The sequence below is a fragment of the Bactrocera oleae genome, chromosome 5, assembly GCF_042242935.1.
Source record: "Bactrocera oleae isolate idBacOlea1 chromosome 5, idBacOlea1, whole genome shotgun sequence".
Lineage (NCBI taxonomy): Eukaryota > Metazoa > Arthropoda > Insecta > Diptera > Tephritidae > Bactrocera > Bactrocera oleae.
Genome location: NC_091539.1, coordinates 28,119,839 through 28,137,029, shown reverse-complemented (window position 1 = coordinate 28,137,029; position 17,191 = coordinate 28,119,839). Strand labels below are relative to the sequence as shown.

At 36.0% G+C, this 17,191-nt stretch overlaps 1 long non-coding RNA gene across 1 annotated transcript; it reads left to right on the top strand.

The window, feature by feature from the left end:
* The first annotated feature begins 5,051 nt into the window (after positions 1 to 5,051).
* On the top strand, positions 5,052 to 5,693 carry LOC118682863 (uncharacterized). The gene is made up of 2 exons (XR_004978651.2): positions 5,052 to 5,163; positions 5,218 to 5,693. It is a non-coding gene; the product is annotated as an uncharacterized lncRNA (long non-coding RNA).
* The last annotated feature ends 11,498 nt before the right edge of the window (positions 5,694 to 17,191 follow it).

The window sequence follows — 17,191 nt, the reverse complement described above, 5'->3', positions numbered from 1 at the left end:
ATTTCAGGCCAATTTAGGCCACCCAGAGAACTTAAATGAACGAGAAGGTGCAGGTTCGACAGCGAACAATTTGTAGGAATTTATCAAGGAGTTCACCACACATGCACGAGAAACAAATAACATTTCTCGCTTTTATAACAGCGGTGAATCTGTAAACATACGCTCTCTTAACATAACCAACCGACGAAAATTGAAGAGAATATAATATGTAAGCAAAACTGGGAATATTGATATGCCATTTGAAATATATTCCCTTTTATTGAACTATTATTTATTATTATTTTTAAATTATTTTATTATTTATTTTATTAATTTTTACTTTATTGTGAGTTATTAATAATAATTTAAAAATATTTTGATATATTTCTTAAAATCATTCTTTTACTTGACACCATTATGGAGTCACAAAAGTACAGAATTGTGTTTTGCCGTCGGCATTTCACATTCATGCTTCAATTTTTCTTTTCAAATGCATGTTTTTTTTTTTTTTTTTTTTTTTTTTTTTTGTTTTTTTGTAAGTTGGGGGAAGCATCGAAAGCCGAAGTGCGGGAATTTAATCCGCTAAACCTAACCTAATCCCACCGCATATCCCTCCCACGGAACCACCTGATTAAGTATTACTTCGTGGGGGTGATAAGACATTTAAGTCTCCTCTATTGTACGGACTGACGGACGCCTAATCTGTTCCATATGTCTCAGTTTTGTCATGATTGAGGCTGCCGCTGACAGCGTTCCAGTTCTCAGTGGACTGACACATGAGTGTCGTCAAATTTTCCACCGTAAAACTACCACCAAGTATAGTTTTTAGTTTTTCTCTTATGCTTACAAAGCGAGGGCAGTGAAATAATACATGTTCAGAGTCTTCTAAGCACTCTGTACACGCCGGACAGTTCAGACTAGTGTCCCGATGGAATCTGTGCAGGTAGCTTCTAAAGCACCCATGTCCACTTAGTATTTGGGTAAGATGGAAATATAGGTCCCCATGTCGTCTGTCTATCCACGAGCGGATGTCCGGTATGAGTCTGTGTGTCCACCGTCCTTTGGGTGAGGTTTCCCACCGTTGCTGCCACATTGTCATGCTTTTGTTCCTCTCTTCTTTTTTGGATTCTTTAGTTGTCTCTGCTGACAACTTGTATAGTCGCGCGAATTCTTCATCCTGGATGTCAATGGGCATCATACTGGCTATTACTTCAGCAGCCTCGCTGGATATTGTTCGGAAAGCACTGATTATTCTTAGCGCCGACAGACGGTGCACTGTGTTTAATTGTTTGTTATACGCTTTAATGTTAAACGCCTGATCCATATTGGGACCGCATATAATATAACCGATCTTATTACCTTTGCGAGTAAAACTCGCCGGCTGGAACGCACGCAGCCCTTATTTGCCATCATTCTTGATAGGGCGTTGAGGATTTTATATGCTTTACTCGAGGTGTATTCTAGGTGCTCCTTAAATTTAAGCTTTGAGTCTATTATTACTCCCAGGTACTTTAGGTGTGGCTGTGATTGTATCTCACACTCCCCTATGGTGAGAGATATCCTTTCCTCCACTTTCCTCGTACTTATTAGGAGAACTTCTGTCTTGTGCTCAGCCAGTACTAAGCTCCTTGAGGAGAACCATTTCCACAGACTGTTTACACATTCATTGCATTTGCTCCGGAGGTCATCAAGATGTTTAGACACTGCTACCACTATAAGATCATCAGCGTATGCGACTAATTTAACGGCTTCTGGTTGGTTTATTCTTAGCACCCCATCATACATCACGTTCCATAGAATGGGGCCTAAAACCGAGCCTTGCGGTACCCCACTCGAAATAGAGTAGCTCTTGGTGCCTTCATCGGTGTCGAATATTAGTCGTCTGTTTTCAAAATAACTTATAATAATGTTTATAAGATATTGAGGAGCGTGTATTTCATATAGAGCCTTGATTATGTTTGCCCATTTTGCCGAGTTGAAGGCATTCTTCATATCCAGGGTGATCAGCGCGCAATATTTTTTAGTTCCGCCTCTCCACCTTTTTCCACTTACTGCGCATTTCGCAGTGTCAACGACATTGTTTAATGCGTCAATAGTGGACCTCTTTTTCGTAAAGCCGTATTGCCTTTCTGATAATCCGCCGGCTTTCTGGATTGCTATCTCCAAGCGGTTTCTTACTATGCTTTCGTACACTTTGCCAATCGTGTCAAGCATGCACAGAGGTCGATATGACGAGGCTTCCTCCGGAGGCTGATTTGGTTTGGGAAGTAGAACCAAACGCTGTACTTTCCATGGGTCGGGGAATATACCTTCCATTAAGCACGCATTGTACATTTTTGCGAATACATGTGGTTTTAAATTCATGGCTTCTTTTAAGGCCCTGTTTGGTATACCATCTATACCAGGCGCTTTGCTGCTTTTAATTTTTCCCGCTATGGCCACTATCTCATCCTCACTAACTAGTAGCGGTGGCTCTATCACTTCTGTTCGTAGTGTAGCATAGGAAATTAGATGGTGTTTTGGGAATAATGTTTCTACAATATTCTTCATAAAAGATACGCTTTTGGGTTGCTGTGTCTTGTTTTTGAACTTTGACATGCATATTTTGTACGCCGTACCCCAAGGATCTACATTTGCTTCCTCGCAGAGCTTTTCAAAATGGTCCCTTTTGCTGCGGGCAATGGCTGACTTTAGAAGCTTCTTTTGTGTTTTAAACATTTCTCTGAGGCTGTTTGCATTTTCCCCACATTGATTACGTTGCAGACGGCGTCTAGCTGCATTACAGAGTTTTCTGAGCGTAGCTATTTCTTCATTCCACCAATAGGCTGGCTTTCGTTTGTTGTGGTGTACTATTCTACGTATAGTTGCATCGCATGATGTGACCAGTTCTTTCCGCACTGCGGATACCAGGTGGGTGGCTTCCTCACCTTGTGCATCTGCTGAGCCCCAAACTATCCCAAAAAGGTCGGCATCAAACTCTTTTTGTTTCCAGCTACGTTTTTGGCAAGTGCTCTTGCTGCGGGGTTCCGTCTCTCCGGAAAACGAAACATCAGCAATAATAGCCATGTGGTCACTATTTGTAAATATATCCGACACCGTCCACTTTATGTGCCTACTTAGAGCGTCGTTTGCAAACATAAGATCGATTATGGAGCCTTTGTTTCCTTTTTGAAAGGTATTTTGCGTTCCGCTATTGATTATGGTAAGATTCGTCTGACCTAGGAATTCTAGTAACAGACGTCCACGATGGCTTGTGCGTCTGCTACCCCAGGCAGTTGACCACGCATTAAAGTCGCCTGCGATTATGACTGGCGATTTCCCTCTGGTTTCTAGAGCAAGCTCCAGTAGGAAGTTTTCAAAATCTATTATTGAGGAGCTGGGAGGAGCATAGCAGCTAAAAAAGTATATGCCACGTATATTTGCCCATGTGAAACAATTATTGTTTTTGGAGCAGGATATAAAAGGCTGGCCTTTACATGACCATATTGCAGCCTTGCCAGATATGTCTGTGATCCAGGTGCTTTCCGAATGCTGGGAGTATTGCTCGCTTAGTAAGGCGACATCAATGTTTTCCTCAAATAATGTCTGTTTAAGCAGATCTTGTGCTTCAGCACAGTGGTTTAAATTAAGCTGTAGTATCCTCATTTTCCTACCGACTTTACCATCTCCAAATACTTGGGGCAAGTCGTACTCAATACTGAGTGTGCACCTTTGCAAAACATGCAGCTTGGGTCGTTGGTGCATGTCTTTGCTACATGTCCGCCGGCGCCACAACGTGTGCACAGGGACGACCTGTCTACGGGGTTGCAGCATTTGCGCGCTATGTGCCCCACGTGGAAACACCTAAAGCAACGGGGAATAGGGGAATATTCCCGGAGGCGGCAGATAGACCACCCGATCTTAACTTTGCCTACCTTAAGTGCAGCCTTGGCATCCTGAGCGCGCAGGCATATGAGAGCTATTTGGGTACCGCTTCGGGTCTTTCGCATACTTTTAATGTTTGTTTTTCCTACGTTCTGTATCCCGCACTCCTTTTGCAGCGCCTCACAAATTTCTTCCGGAGTTGTTATTTCGTCCAAATCCTTGCACATAATTGTAACGTTGTGGGTTTTGGGCTGTATGACTGCCATTTTACCGATCACTCCCTCTAAGGCGCTTTGAAATGATACAGCTCTCTTTTCCGCTTGATTTTTAAGTTCCAAAAGCAGGTCTCCCTTCAATGTTTTTCTTATGTAGGTGACGCTTGTGCCGAGTTCCTCTAGTCCGCTGTCACCTTTTATTTTCCGGAGGATGTCGGTGTACGATGCACCATCCTTTTTGGTGAGTATGATGGCGTCTGGCCTTGATCTTATTTTCTTTTCGATCGGCCTTCTTTTCTTGACAACGTCCACCCATGTTTCGCCTATGCCGGGTTTAACCGTGGTATTGCCTTGAATTATTTTAGCTGCCTCGTTATTAGTAGATGTTTTATTTATATTTCCTATATTTTTTGGCTTTTTTGTTGGTGGTAAAAAGCCTAAAGTCTCACGCTGCCTTTTTGGCGGATTCACATTTTTACCCATCGGGATGCCTTTCCTACCATAGTCCTTTTGGGTAGGTTTTCTCCTTTTTCCGCCTTGGTATGTACCATCACTATGTCGCTAACTAAGTCGCGCATTGCTTGGTTTATATGCCTTTGGCCAGACATCATTCTCTCAAGCTCTTTAATCTTACTACCCAACTGGTTAAAGTTCTGGGTAGTTTCACTATCTTGTGGTTCTCCAGCAGGTTCGGCACATCTTGTTGCCTGGTTAGCATATTCACACATTATTGTTGATCCAGCAACGGTGGGTAACTCATTTTTCCCAATAGGAGGCGTTCTCATAATTTTCGAGTTCCTTCTAAATGGATTCTCTGGAGTGCACCCACTACTGTTCTCAGAGGCCATACCTCAATGAGAAAACAGTTGGAAACACCTGACAGTAAGTGTGTTCAGTCACTGCCCCTAAAACCTTGCTAATATTTTTGGTAGTTGGCAATGCCAAAACCAAAAGGGAATATAAAAAGGAGAACCAAAAAAGGGGAACAGCTGATTCACCAAAACAAAACGGCAGAGCAAATTAAGCACGCGTTTTTTTTTTGATTGCTGTGTCAGGGGAAGAATAATTTGCTTTTCAACAAAAATTTGCAACGGAAAATATGCAAGTAAGTGCAAATTATTTTAATTTAAAAATACAAATTGTACTTATCTTTCTATAGATCTAGTGTCCGTTCAGACCGTTTCGGTTTCCGAAAGTCACAGGGAAGAAATCACTTCAATTGGTGTGGAAGAACTAGGAAATTAAAGAAAACCCCAGGACCGCACCAAAAACACAACCACTTCACTTGAATTCACAATATGTATGTATGGAGGATATGATAAATGTGAGGTCAAAGAGTCTATCTGTCGAAGGACTGACGCGACGACAAAGCGTCACAACATTGTGTTATTGCAGCTCTAACCAGAGAACGTAAAAGAACGAGAAGGTGCAAATTGAATTTTGTATGATGCTCGATTGGTTGGCTGAAAATTTGAGATCAAGGAGTTCACCACTTTCTGTAGTATTTGCTGTTAGTTAACAGAAATGAGAATTTATAGCAACGTTCTCTGACAAAATACGAATCTCCCAACGTAAAGAGAAAAATTAAATACGTTAAACAAAAAATACAAATGCCACTTTACATATGCATGATTATTTTTTTTCTGGTTTTATTTATTCTCTGGTTTGAGGCTCCGACGAAATTATATTATTTTTGCCGGGTTGTTTATACAGAGAACTTAAAGTTCTCTGGTTGATCATATGGATATTGTTGGTCGTATGTGGCTTGTTGGAAGTATGGACCTTCCGTACCGGTTTATATGAAAGTTCCTCTGTTGTTTGAAAGGCACTTGTTGAGATAAATTTGACGGCCGTTTCCATGCTTGGTATTCATGTAGTTAACCACTTTTGAATGTAGCGAGCGGTCTACATCCATTGGCTCTGGACGTGGGAGTCCGAAAGGTCGTGGGTGCTGTGGCCTAGCAGGAGGTTGATATGTTGGCCGAAAATTTGGAGAATTGCGATGATTAAAAGTATGCTGTGGCTGTTGCTGCGGCATGAAGTTCTGTTTAGGTAAATATGGTTTAGGAATATAAGCCAATTGTGGATAGAACTCGTTGGTTACTTTCCTAGGTGGAAGAGGTGGCTTAAAGTCTTAGGCTTTCTTAATATGGGAATTATTATTGATAGCGTAATGCGAACGGAATTTCTGATTTTCCAACTTAAGGCATAAGTGAAGGGCTTGAGGGAGGTCTACGGGTTCCCTCATGCCAAGGAGTCTTGGAAAATCACCATTAAGTCCTCGAATAAAAGTGTCAAGGGCTTTGTCACGATATGTTCGTGTAAGTAAATGCATGGATTCAGCATTGACTTCCATGCAACCAAGTTTATTAAGAATAAGAGATAGGTGGGAATATACCCTTTGGTAGAATTCCTGAATGGTATAGCTACACTTAACTAATGATGTCATTTGGTATTCTAAGGTACCTATGTCCCTTTTATCCGCGTAATGGAGAGTAAGACATTTTGAAATAGCCTTCCACTCCAAAGGTGTGTTATATGATTCAAGATCAATGTCTGCGTTGCCCACGATTTTGTTTCTTATAACGTTAAGAATACCATAGTATTTTGGCGATCCTCTTTGAGGTTCGTATATTTCTAGTATTCGGTCTACGCTCTTCTTCCATGAATTGAATTCGCCTGGATTCCCGGAAAATTCGCGAAGGCATCTTACCACATCGGGGATTTTGTCTAGTTCGCTAATGTTGTTTGTTAATGTGGGGTCTATGGTGACGTCCGTTGTGTTTGAAAAGTTTGCATTCGGATTAAGGACGGCCAGAACTAGGTTCTTGTCTTAAAATATTTGTGACTACGCCACTTATAATGTTTGTCAATTGTTCTAGATTCATTTCGTTAGGATTAGGAATAGGATGAGATGGTTGGGTATTGCTTGCAGTAGGTGTGTTCAGCACACCAGGTCTTATGGGATTGGTTGGCACATTTTGTTAGATATTTGCAATGATTTTATTTTATTTTGGTTAGGTGTCCTTATACTCTGGAGGGTCCCTTTGGTGGTGAATCGCAGAGTTGGACACTAGTTATTTAGAACCGGAGGGTCCCCCGTATGGTGGTGAGGCGCGGTTCTTTTTTTATTCTTGTAAGTTATTGGCTGTACGAGCCTTTTTTTATTTTGATTTGTAATTTATAATTGGTGGTGAATCTCAGCTTCTATTTTTATTTTTTTTTTTATTGGCTGTACGAGCCTATTATTATTTATATGTATTATTTAGGGTTAGTAAATATACAAGTTTTAAATTTTAATTTAATTAATAGTAATTCGCAAAACAGAATAAATTTTAAATTCTTAAAATTTTTCTTTAAATATTTTTTTCTTTTTCAGTTTCCTTCTTCCTTTTTTTTTTATTTAAATGCTTAGAAAATTTCAACAGAATACTTTTAAATTCTTAAGATTTTTCCTTTAAATATTTAATCTTTTCCAGTTTTTCTCTTACTTTGTTTTATTTAAATGTTTAGAAAATTTCTTAATATTAGGTGCTTACTTAATACTAGCCTCCTGGCGCATGGGGTGTCCTCCCGTTTGTTCTTTACTACTAAGGCTCCCTCGTTGCGCACGTATAGAGGGTGCGTTTTTTTTCCTACTGGATCCTAAGGCGTGGTTGACGAACCAGCTCGTTTGGCCCGGGTGCCTTGGTGTCTTTATTTCTCGGCCGTCCTTCCACGTCCGATTTTAATGTTGAATCTTCCTCAGCCGTCCTTCCTTTTTATGTTGAATTTTCTTCGGCCGTCGTTCCACGGGCGATTCAGATATTATCACATCACGATTCTAACACCGCACTTAGACGCAAACTTCAGCTGGTCCCTGCTCGGGCGCCAGTTAAGTTTTTAATTTTTTAAATTGTTTTTTAAAAATAGCGGACTCGCGTCCGCGGTCTTTATTATTTTGATGTTATTTTAAGATAAAATATAATTAATTTCTTAACTCCAAACTAAACCTAAGTCCGTACCGGGTCACGTTGCCTAAAGTTACGGCGTCAGCAGTCGATTGGACGCGCGTGTGGAGTCGTCAACTCAATATCGCTGATACAGCGTCAGCAATTGGTCGGTTTCGGTCAAGTTACTGACCGATGGTGAGAATTGGCTGACCGTGTGAACTGCTGTGTTAACTTGTATACTCTTGAAAAAAATTTTATAAATAGAACTCACACACTGACCGACATCTTCGGAATAAATTCTGCTAGAATAACGAAAATTATGATATGGAATATATGATAGCAAGGGTATTTCGTAAAGCAAATTCACATATTATCGGCATTAAACTGAAATTATATCCAAAATTATAGGTGCCAAATGATGATGCTGATGAGGGATTACATCGGTTCATGCATTACCCTAGTTCGCATATACTAAAATTTACATCCTTTCGGTTGAGTTTTGATTATGATGAGTGAGAAAACCGTTCAAACAAAACTGTGTAAACGTCGTGAGCCCTGTGAGATTTGACTCGACCCCCTCCCCCCTTAATTATCTCACGTAATTTATGGATGATATATGAACGCGAATTCTACTTGGATGAATAGTAATTTCATCTTTAAAAAATGATTTTTCGATCATTTTGTCTCATGAGTATGTAAAGGTTACTGAATTTTTGGATAAAAAAGAAAGCGCTGCATGTCTTGGATAATGCTCGAAGTCACCCACTTGATAACGAACTGGTTAAGGCTACCGATAGCGGATTTATTTTGGAAATTTTTATGCCACCTAATGTAACGCTACTGATTCAACCAATGGACCAAAAGGCTATTAGACTTGTGAAACTTCGCTACAGAAATTACCTTTTGTAAAGTATTGGAACGAATAATATATCCGAATATTTAAAACTATTTAGTACTCAATCTTGAAAGGACAACGAATGCTTTAATTCTGTCCTTTTGTATCTGCAAAATCAGTCCCAAACGTCATTAACGATCGCTTCAAAGATCATACTCCCATAAGTTTGCTAGTATAGACCTAACTGAATTCATAAATACGAGTATAAATACACACATACTTATACACACAAAAATAAGCAGGAATGTTTCTATTAGAGAATTAAAATAATTTTTTGGGCCACCTTTTGGTACAACATAGTTTCACAAACGCTCCTCTTACTAAAAATTTTAAACACAAAAGTTTTTCGTTTTCAAAAGTCAAAACAAGCAACCACAAGTGTGATTGGTCATTCATAAGCAAATGAAGGCCCTGCTTTTGAAAAAACCAATTCATCTAGAAACACGTACATATATATTTGCGACTTACACACACTTACTTAAATTTATGCTATGTTCGATGAAGTTTTCACAATGAAAATCTTATATCAAGAAATCGAAATCTACAAAAAATGTTAGACGTTTTATATGCTGATGCATACTTTTTTTTTTCTTCCAATGAGAAACACCAAAAAATTAAACAATTCGATTTAAGGTTCGATCAATAACTGCCGCTTATTCTTTATTTTCCACTTTCTTATATACTATTATTTTGTTGATAAAGATAAATGTTTCTACAATAATTCTTAAGAAATTTGTCTGGTGCGTTTACAAAAAGTGTAACAATTCGCTAATGTTGCATTTTCGTTAGCGGAAATGCACTTGAAAATAAAGTTATTAAAGTTCTTTGGAATTAATTCACTTGGGCAAATAAGTATTAAAATTATTTGGAATTAACGATACATTTTTGTTAACAGTTACATTTTCGTTAGCGGAAATGCACTTGGACCAGAGAACTTAAAACAATTCATTTAAGTTCTCTGGTTTATAGTGGTTTCGTTTTTTAATTGTACGTTCGGAATATATGTTTTTGTGTTCCTGAAGAAGTATATAAAAATAATTAAGATACATATTGATATAATAATTGAGATATCTATGCTAAAACTAAGTATTTTCGGGTTCTTATCTGTATATAGTACTTGTTTCAATGTTCTTTCGTATTCTACTTGTTTTAGATATAAAGATTCAATTTTTATGTCTGCAAGCGTTGTATTACTGTTGTCTTTGATTTTCGTTATGAGATTAGGTAGGATAAATTTGTCTTGTATTTTAAGTTTAACATTTGTAAAAGTTTTGTTTAACGTGTTTATCTCACAATTTTCAAATTTTATCAAGTAATTTCCCGAAATTTTTAGTTTAGCCTTACTGCAATTGTGCGATATGTTACTATTGAATTGTTTGAGAACTAATATGCCTGGAATTATTTCCACTATTTCCTGTCTATTAAATATTTGCATTTTGCAGTCGGCTTCTTCAACATTTAATATATTATTCAAGCAATTATCGTTGATTTTTATTAGGTTCCTTTTCAAAGTTTCCTTAATGTACGTACTATAAATGTTGTTTTCTAAATCTATGAGGACATCAGAATGATAAAGTTGTATGGATTTATTATTCTTGTCAGGTATTGGTACGAATGTCACCATGGATAGTGAGTCTTGTGAAAATTGTGGTATAAGGAGGATAATGATGATGTTAACGTCATGAAGTCCTATGGATACCTTAATGTTGGTATAACTGTCAAAGTCTGAGATTAAGTTAAGTTCGGTTTGAGTAAGAATATCTGTGGGGATAATTCCCAGTTTCCCGGAGAAAATAATTTGTCCGATGTCATCTACATGTTGGCGTAGGAGTGAGATGTCGTTATTAATCTGATATATGTGTTCTATAAATGTTATCTCGTCTTCTATGGTTGCAATTTTATTTCCTATAATATTTTTGAATTTAGTTAAATAATCTCCAATTGTCTTTTGTTGGTAATTTATGTGACTGGTAATATTATTATGGATTTGGGAGTTCATGATATTATTAATATTATATAAGTTAAATTGTCCATCCTGTATGTTAAGTTTTCGTCGTTTGTGTGTAGTATTTTAAGAGTATTACTTATTTGTTCTTCGTCGTCGCTGTCCATTGTACCTGCAATCATTTTCAGGCCTTTACCCATAATGTTTAGTAAAGCCCGTTTTCTTCGAGAATGTGGGTTAAGGTTTTCTATCTTTGCTCTTAATAGCATAAAGTTTTTGTTTACTGTATCCGTTAATCTTTTTGACTCCGTACTTGATGTCTTAAGGATGTCCATGTTGGTCTTGATTATTTCCAAAGTACGTTCGTATTCTGTTGTGTTTACTATGTGTAGTATTTTGATGTAGTGTTCAATGATTTTGGTCTCGCCTGTTTTGATCGGTTTATAGCCGTTATTGTATGATAGGTCCTGTACGTCAATGGTCTGGGCCCTGACGGTTGGAACAATTGTTATCATTATCATAATCCATTTAATCATCTAAAAAAAAAAATATTCATTTACTTTAAATTCGCGTAATTAATTCCTTAAATACCGCTTGAATTCCTCTATGATTTTTGTTAAGGTGTTCATTTTTAATAATTTCCGTTAACTGATTTTCATCCTCTATGTCTTCCGTCATAAGTGTAGACCTAAGTACTTTAAAATTTGTGTTATTTGAAAATAGTCCATCATAAGCATTTTTAAACATTGTATAAAATTCTTCTTCGATATAAATAGCATTCAGCTGTGTTGGGTTTAAATGATTCTTTAGTATTGTAATTGTGTATTAAGGGTGCGGCTTGCATAGCATATTGGGATGGCAAGATAATCGCGAAAGCACTGCTCCCAAAGCGAAATTACTCGCGTCCGTTGTCAATATGAATGTTTTAGAAAAGTCTGGATATGCTAATATTGGACCATGTGTTAGTAGGGTCTTCAGAGTGTGGAAACTTTTTTCACACTCTGGGTCATTTATGTTTATCTTTGAATCTTTCTTTAAGTATTTAGTCATTGGTTTAGCGATAGATGAGTAGTCTTTTATGAATTTCCTATAGTAGCCTGTGAGTCCTAAGAATTGCTTGATCTGTTTTGCCGTTTTTGGTATGGGAAAGTTAACAACGCATTCTATCTTTTTAGGATTGGGCTTGACTCCCTCCGTTGTGATTATATGTCCAAGGAACTCTGTTTCCTTTTTTAAAAATTACGACTTATCCAGTTGAATTTTTAGGTTTGCTTCCCTTCTGAGTGAGTTCATATGTTCCTGTAGGGATGTTGAAAATATGATTATGTCGTCCAGGTATACTAGGCAGATTTTATTGATATAGTCCTGGAGTAAATTATATATTTTTTTTGGTTGAGGTTTTGTGGGTTTACTTGTTGGTCGGTGTTGTTGGGATGGTTGTTGGTATAGTCATTATTTTTTGGGGCATTGGTTGGGAATTTTGTGTTATATTCCTACTATCTCTCCTATTGTATTGTGTACTATTTCTGTAGTTATTATTCCTATTACCCGAATGAGTTTTAAATTCCGGGCCATTACCGTTACTATTCCCTACATGAGCGTATCCGGCCTGGAATAGTATGTCCATAGCCTGTTCCAAATCTCCTGGGTTTCTGCAGAATAGGATAGACTTCATTGGTTCAGGGATCTTGTTTTTACAGATGTTAAGGGCAGTGCGCTTGTTGTTTATCGTGCTCTCTCTAGTCGCTTCGGTTTTCCCTAAAATAACCACTAGTTTGTTATTTAATCTGTGTAACTTGGTTTTCATATCGTTATAGAAATCTAGGGTATTTGTTCTAAAGGTCACGCTGCGTAATTCGTCAAAGAGTTCTTCACAGGAACGTCTATCTCCAAAATTATTCTGTAGTATGGTTTTAATCTCTGCCCATGAAGTCGCGTAGCAGTTTATTTCTATCGCCTGTCTTGCCCTTCCTTTGAGTTTTGACTTTATTATGTCCGAAAAATGTAGTTGGGACATTTCGTCGTATGTTTGTAGGTGTGAGTGTACTCGGTCAATGAGTGTGGTGAATGTCTGTAGGTATGTACGAATGCGGTTTTCTCTCTTATTTTTATGCCTTAAATAGTTTTTCTTTTCTTTAGTTTTTATCAATGTTATATTATGTAGGAGTTCTTGCAAATTTTTGATTTCTTGTTCTTCTGACGTATACAGTAGTTTTCTTTTAATTTCTAATTTTATGTTTATCTTTTGAGTTACATACATTTAATAATAATATTAATGGATATAAAATAATATAAATAGTATAATATAGTTAATCAAATTTCTGATACTATTGTTGAAATATATATTGCTGTCTGCTTGAGTCTGTGCTTCTACCGTTGGATTTAAAGTTGATTGGGATGAAAAAGTTGTCACTATGTTGAGTTTAAAGTTTATGAGGATAAAGAGTTGTCACTATGTTGAGTTTAAAGTTGATTAGGAAAAAAGTTGTCACTATGTTGAGTTTAAAGTTGATTAGGATAAAAAGTTGTCACTTTCTTCCGTTGTTTTGTTTTTTCTCTTTTTTTATATTTTGTATGTGTCCTTTAAATTTTTAAAGGATCCACAATCTTATGAAGTCTAAGAGTTTTGCACTTCAATTTTTTAAAGGATCTGTTCTTCAATCTTATGAAGTTCAAATATCACAAAAAAATTGTATATGTCCTTTAATCTTTTAAAGGATGTGTTCTTCAATCTTATGAAGTTCAAATGTCACAATAATTTTGTACGTCCTTTAATCTTTTAAAGGATCTGTTCTTCAATCTAATGAAGTTCAAATGTCACAAAAAATTTTATATGTCCTTTAATTTTTTAAAGGATGTGTTCTTCAATCTTATGAAGTTCGAATGTCACAAAAATTTTGTACGTCCTTTAATCTTTTAAAGGATTTGTTCTTATTTTCGTTTACCCGTTACGGATATTAAAATATCCAATATCCTTTCTCATGTAACTCGAATTTAAATGATTTACACACAAGGATACACGGAAACACCAAAAAATAAAACAATTCGATTTAAAGTTCGATCAATAACTGCCGCTTATTCTTTATTTTCCACTTTCTTATATACTATTATTTTGTTGATAAAGATAAATGTTTGTACAATAATTCTTAAGAAATTTGTCTGGTGCGTTTACAAAAAGTGTAACAATTCGCTAATGTTGCATTTTCGTTAGCGGAAATGCACTTGAAAATAAAGTTATTAAAGTTCTTTGGAATTAATGCACTTGGGCAAATAAGTAATAAAATTATTTGGAATTAACGATACATTTTTGTTAACAGTTACATTTTCGTTAGCGGAAATACACTTGGACAACAATTCTTTGTAAAGTAAAATTTATAAATATATATTTTATAATTCTTTGCGAAAATACAATTAACAAAGTTATAAATATACATATTAAAATTCTTAGGAATTAGTTAGTAAACTTTGCAAAAAACAAGTGATAATATTCTTAATGAGTTAAAATAGCGTGTGTACGTGTGTATGTGTGTATGGTCAAAGTAACGTTAAGGGAATAGTGGAAGACACTATAACAAAGCATCTTTTTTTTCTAGGTTTTTCACTACCAAATCGCCGCCAAGCCAATCTAAACTCACATATTTTGAAGCGCTAACACTGTGTAAGAATCTTTAAATTTCGCATTCTTTTTTATATTTCATTATTTTATTATGTTTATATTGCACAGCACCTCGTTACATGTATTGTCAAGTACAGATCTCAGTATGTATATACTGTGGTGCAAATATCGCATATAAATACCAATGTCCCTACCAGAACAGTGACAGTCATCTGACTGGTCATATGACACTCACAGCTGAAAAAATTTGTCAGCGCGCAGAACACAATTTCTATCATATGATATATTATTTATTATATCTATACTGCTCACTCATGTCTTTTTCTGAGTCATTGCTGATCATAAATCCATTATAACTTAAAATGGTCAGTTATGACTGAAACGCTATCATAGCTGCAATTTGTCAGTTAAGACTGTAAATCTATCACAAGTGAAAAATTATTTTGCCCAGTAGATAATATAATTTTTATTTCTTTAATAAATTTTAAACTTTAAATCAAAAATATTTATAATAATATACATAAAAATAAAAAGGATTGCAACAAACAATATAATTAAATAATAAAATATGAAAAGAAATTTTCACTTGATGCCATCTCTTCCTCTCAACAGCTCTGCGTACGTCTTTCCTCAATCAGTGGGTATTTCTGAATTTAAAAATGCAAATGGAAATTAACTAAATATATTTATTTGAAACTTATTTAACTTAAGTAGGTATGTATATTATATTTGAAAACTCTTCTCTTTCATAAAAATGTATATTTTTAACACCAAACCCAAAAGAAGCGTGCAACACTTTTCTTTTGTGATAATATTCGATATATATGATTCGAAGATGTCGCTGTTTAACAATAACCAGTTGACAAGTAAACTGTCCGTCAGTACTGACATAATAAATGGTGGTGTAGTGGTGAACCCATGTGTACAAATTGTAGGGGAGTTCATAAAAGGCCATATGTATTTGTAGGGTGTTACTTCTTCACAGTAATTTTTGTGACTATCTGCATATGTATCACAGAGTATATCACACATTGTTAAAAAATATGTTTTTGTATACTACGATTTTGAATTGAACATTTAAAAAACTATAATATATATATGTACATATAATATTTTAATTTCTAATTGCATAGCGCATCCTCCGTTATCAGCTGATTGGTTATATACTAAAGCCCAAGAATAGATTTGTTTCTTAACTGCTAACTATCACTAGCCAGCCAAGTTTCTGCTGGGAAAGCGTTCCTTAAGGGGTGAGGTGAGTTTCAGAGGTTCAAATTTTCGAATATACATACACAATCATATAAATATTTAATTTAAACAATGCAGCATATCAAAGATACATATTTAAACAGTACTTTGTAAACTTTTTATAAAAAACTTCCGAAAACTTAGCCGTGAGTTAAGTTTTGAGATAAACGTGGAGGGTCATCGCTGGGAATTTCACTCAGATCGATTTGAAATTTTGGGAGAATATTTAAAACATATTGCACTCTTTATATACATATTGCACAAAAAAAAAGATTTTTTTAAATTTTCCAACCCACCTAACCCCTTAACCCAAAAAAAAACTAGCAGAAGAGAGCACAAGATGATAGCGTGAAAGATGATTCTGCAGCTACTAGCAAGTCTAAAACAAGTGTAATGCTGGAATTAGTGACCGACATGCCGCCCTTCCGTACTTACCGTTTCCGTTTGTGATTTTGAGTTAGTTTAAAAATATTTCAAATATATTCAAGTTTATTTTTTTATTACTACAAGGCATCGAGAGTGGCAACCCTGTGATGTAAGAGAGCAATCAGCTGACTCGTTTCTACGGGAAAAATCCAATTTTTGCGGATAGGCCACGTAACGGCCGGTAGAAGTGGAGGGTAGAAGCGGTGCTGAGTGTTCATTTACATTGTGCTCTCATAAGATAGGTCGTATCGTATTGTAAGTGAAGCATAAGGATAGAGATTGATATTACTCAAAGTTTTTATTTTTGGAGAATATATCATCAAAATACAAGCTTGAAGTAATGAATTTAAGAATGAAAAGGGGCAACATAGAAAAACTGTTTACAACAAGTGGTCAGCAAAAGCTAGCTGACTACACGTACACTTATGCTTTAAACACATAGACGACCGCACTTCACCACGTCGCGACAAATAATTTCCTTATCTGCAAATACCGTCTTGAAGACAGCTTCTTAAACATGTTGAAGATGGCAGCAAAATACCAAACAGCTGATGTTGCCGTAATAAAACCTTTCACTTCAATGAAATTTAAATATTTCTTCAAATTGATATTTTTTGTGAAAAAAATCAGTAAATAGGTCGGTTAATTTGTTTTAAATTATAAATTGTTATTACAAATGATATATCAGAGCGATTATCTGTCTATGTTGGTAAAATAGCGATAGGTTAGTTAGGAGCTTTGAATAACTTTACATTTCACATATTATTGGCACCACAACAGCTGCCATTGACATCGAAAAAATTAGATATGTATATATTTAATTTAGCGGCAGCGATAACTGCAAGTCTTAGTGAAGTCGTGCTGTTGTCTATATCTGTGCCGATAAGATCGTGGGAATTTTAGTATCTGACAGATGCTGCCTGTCACTTACTGTCTTCAGTCTGTTTAATGCATTATGCTCTATCATTCAGTCGTTGTCAAGCATTGTATAAACCTACAAGTAACAAACCTAAAATTTTTCACAAATACAGACAGAATTACGATAAGAATGCAATAGAATGAGGAAACTCA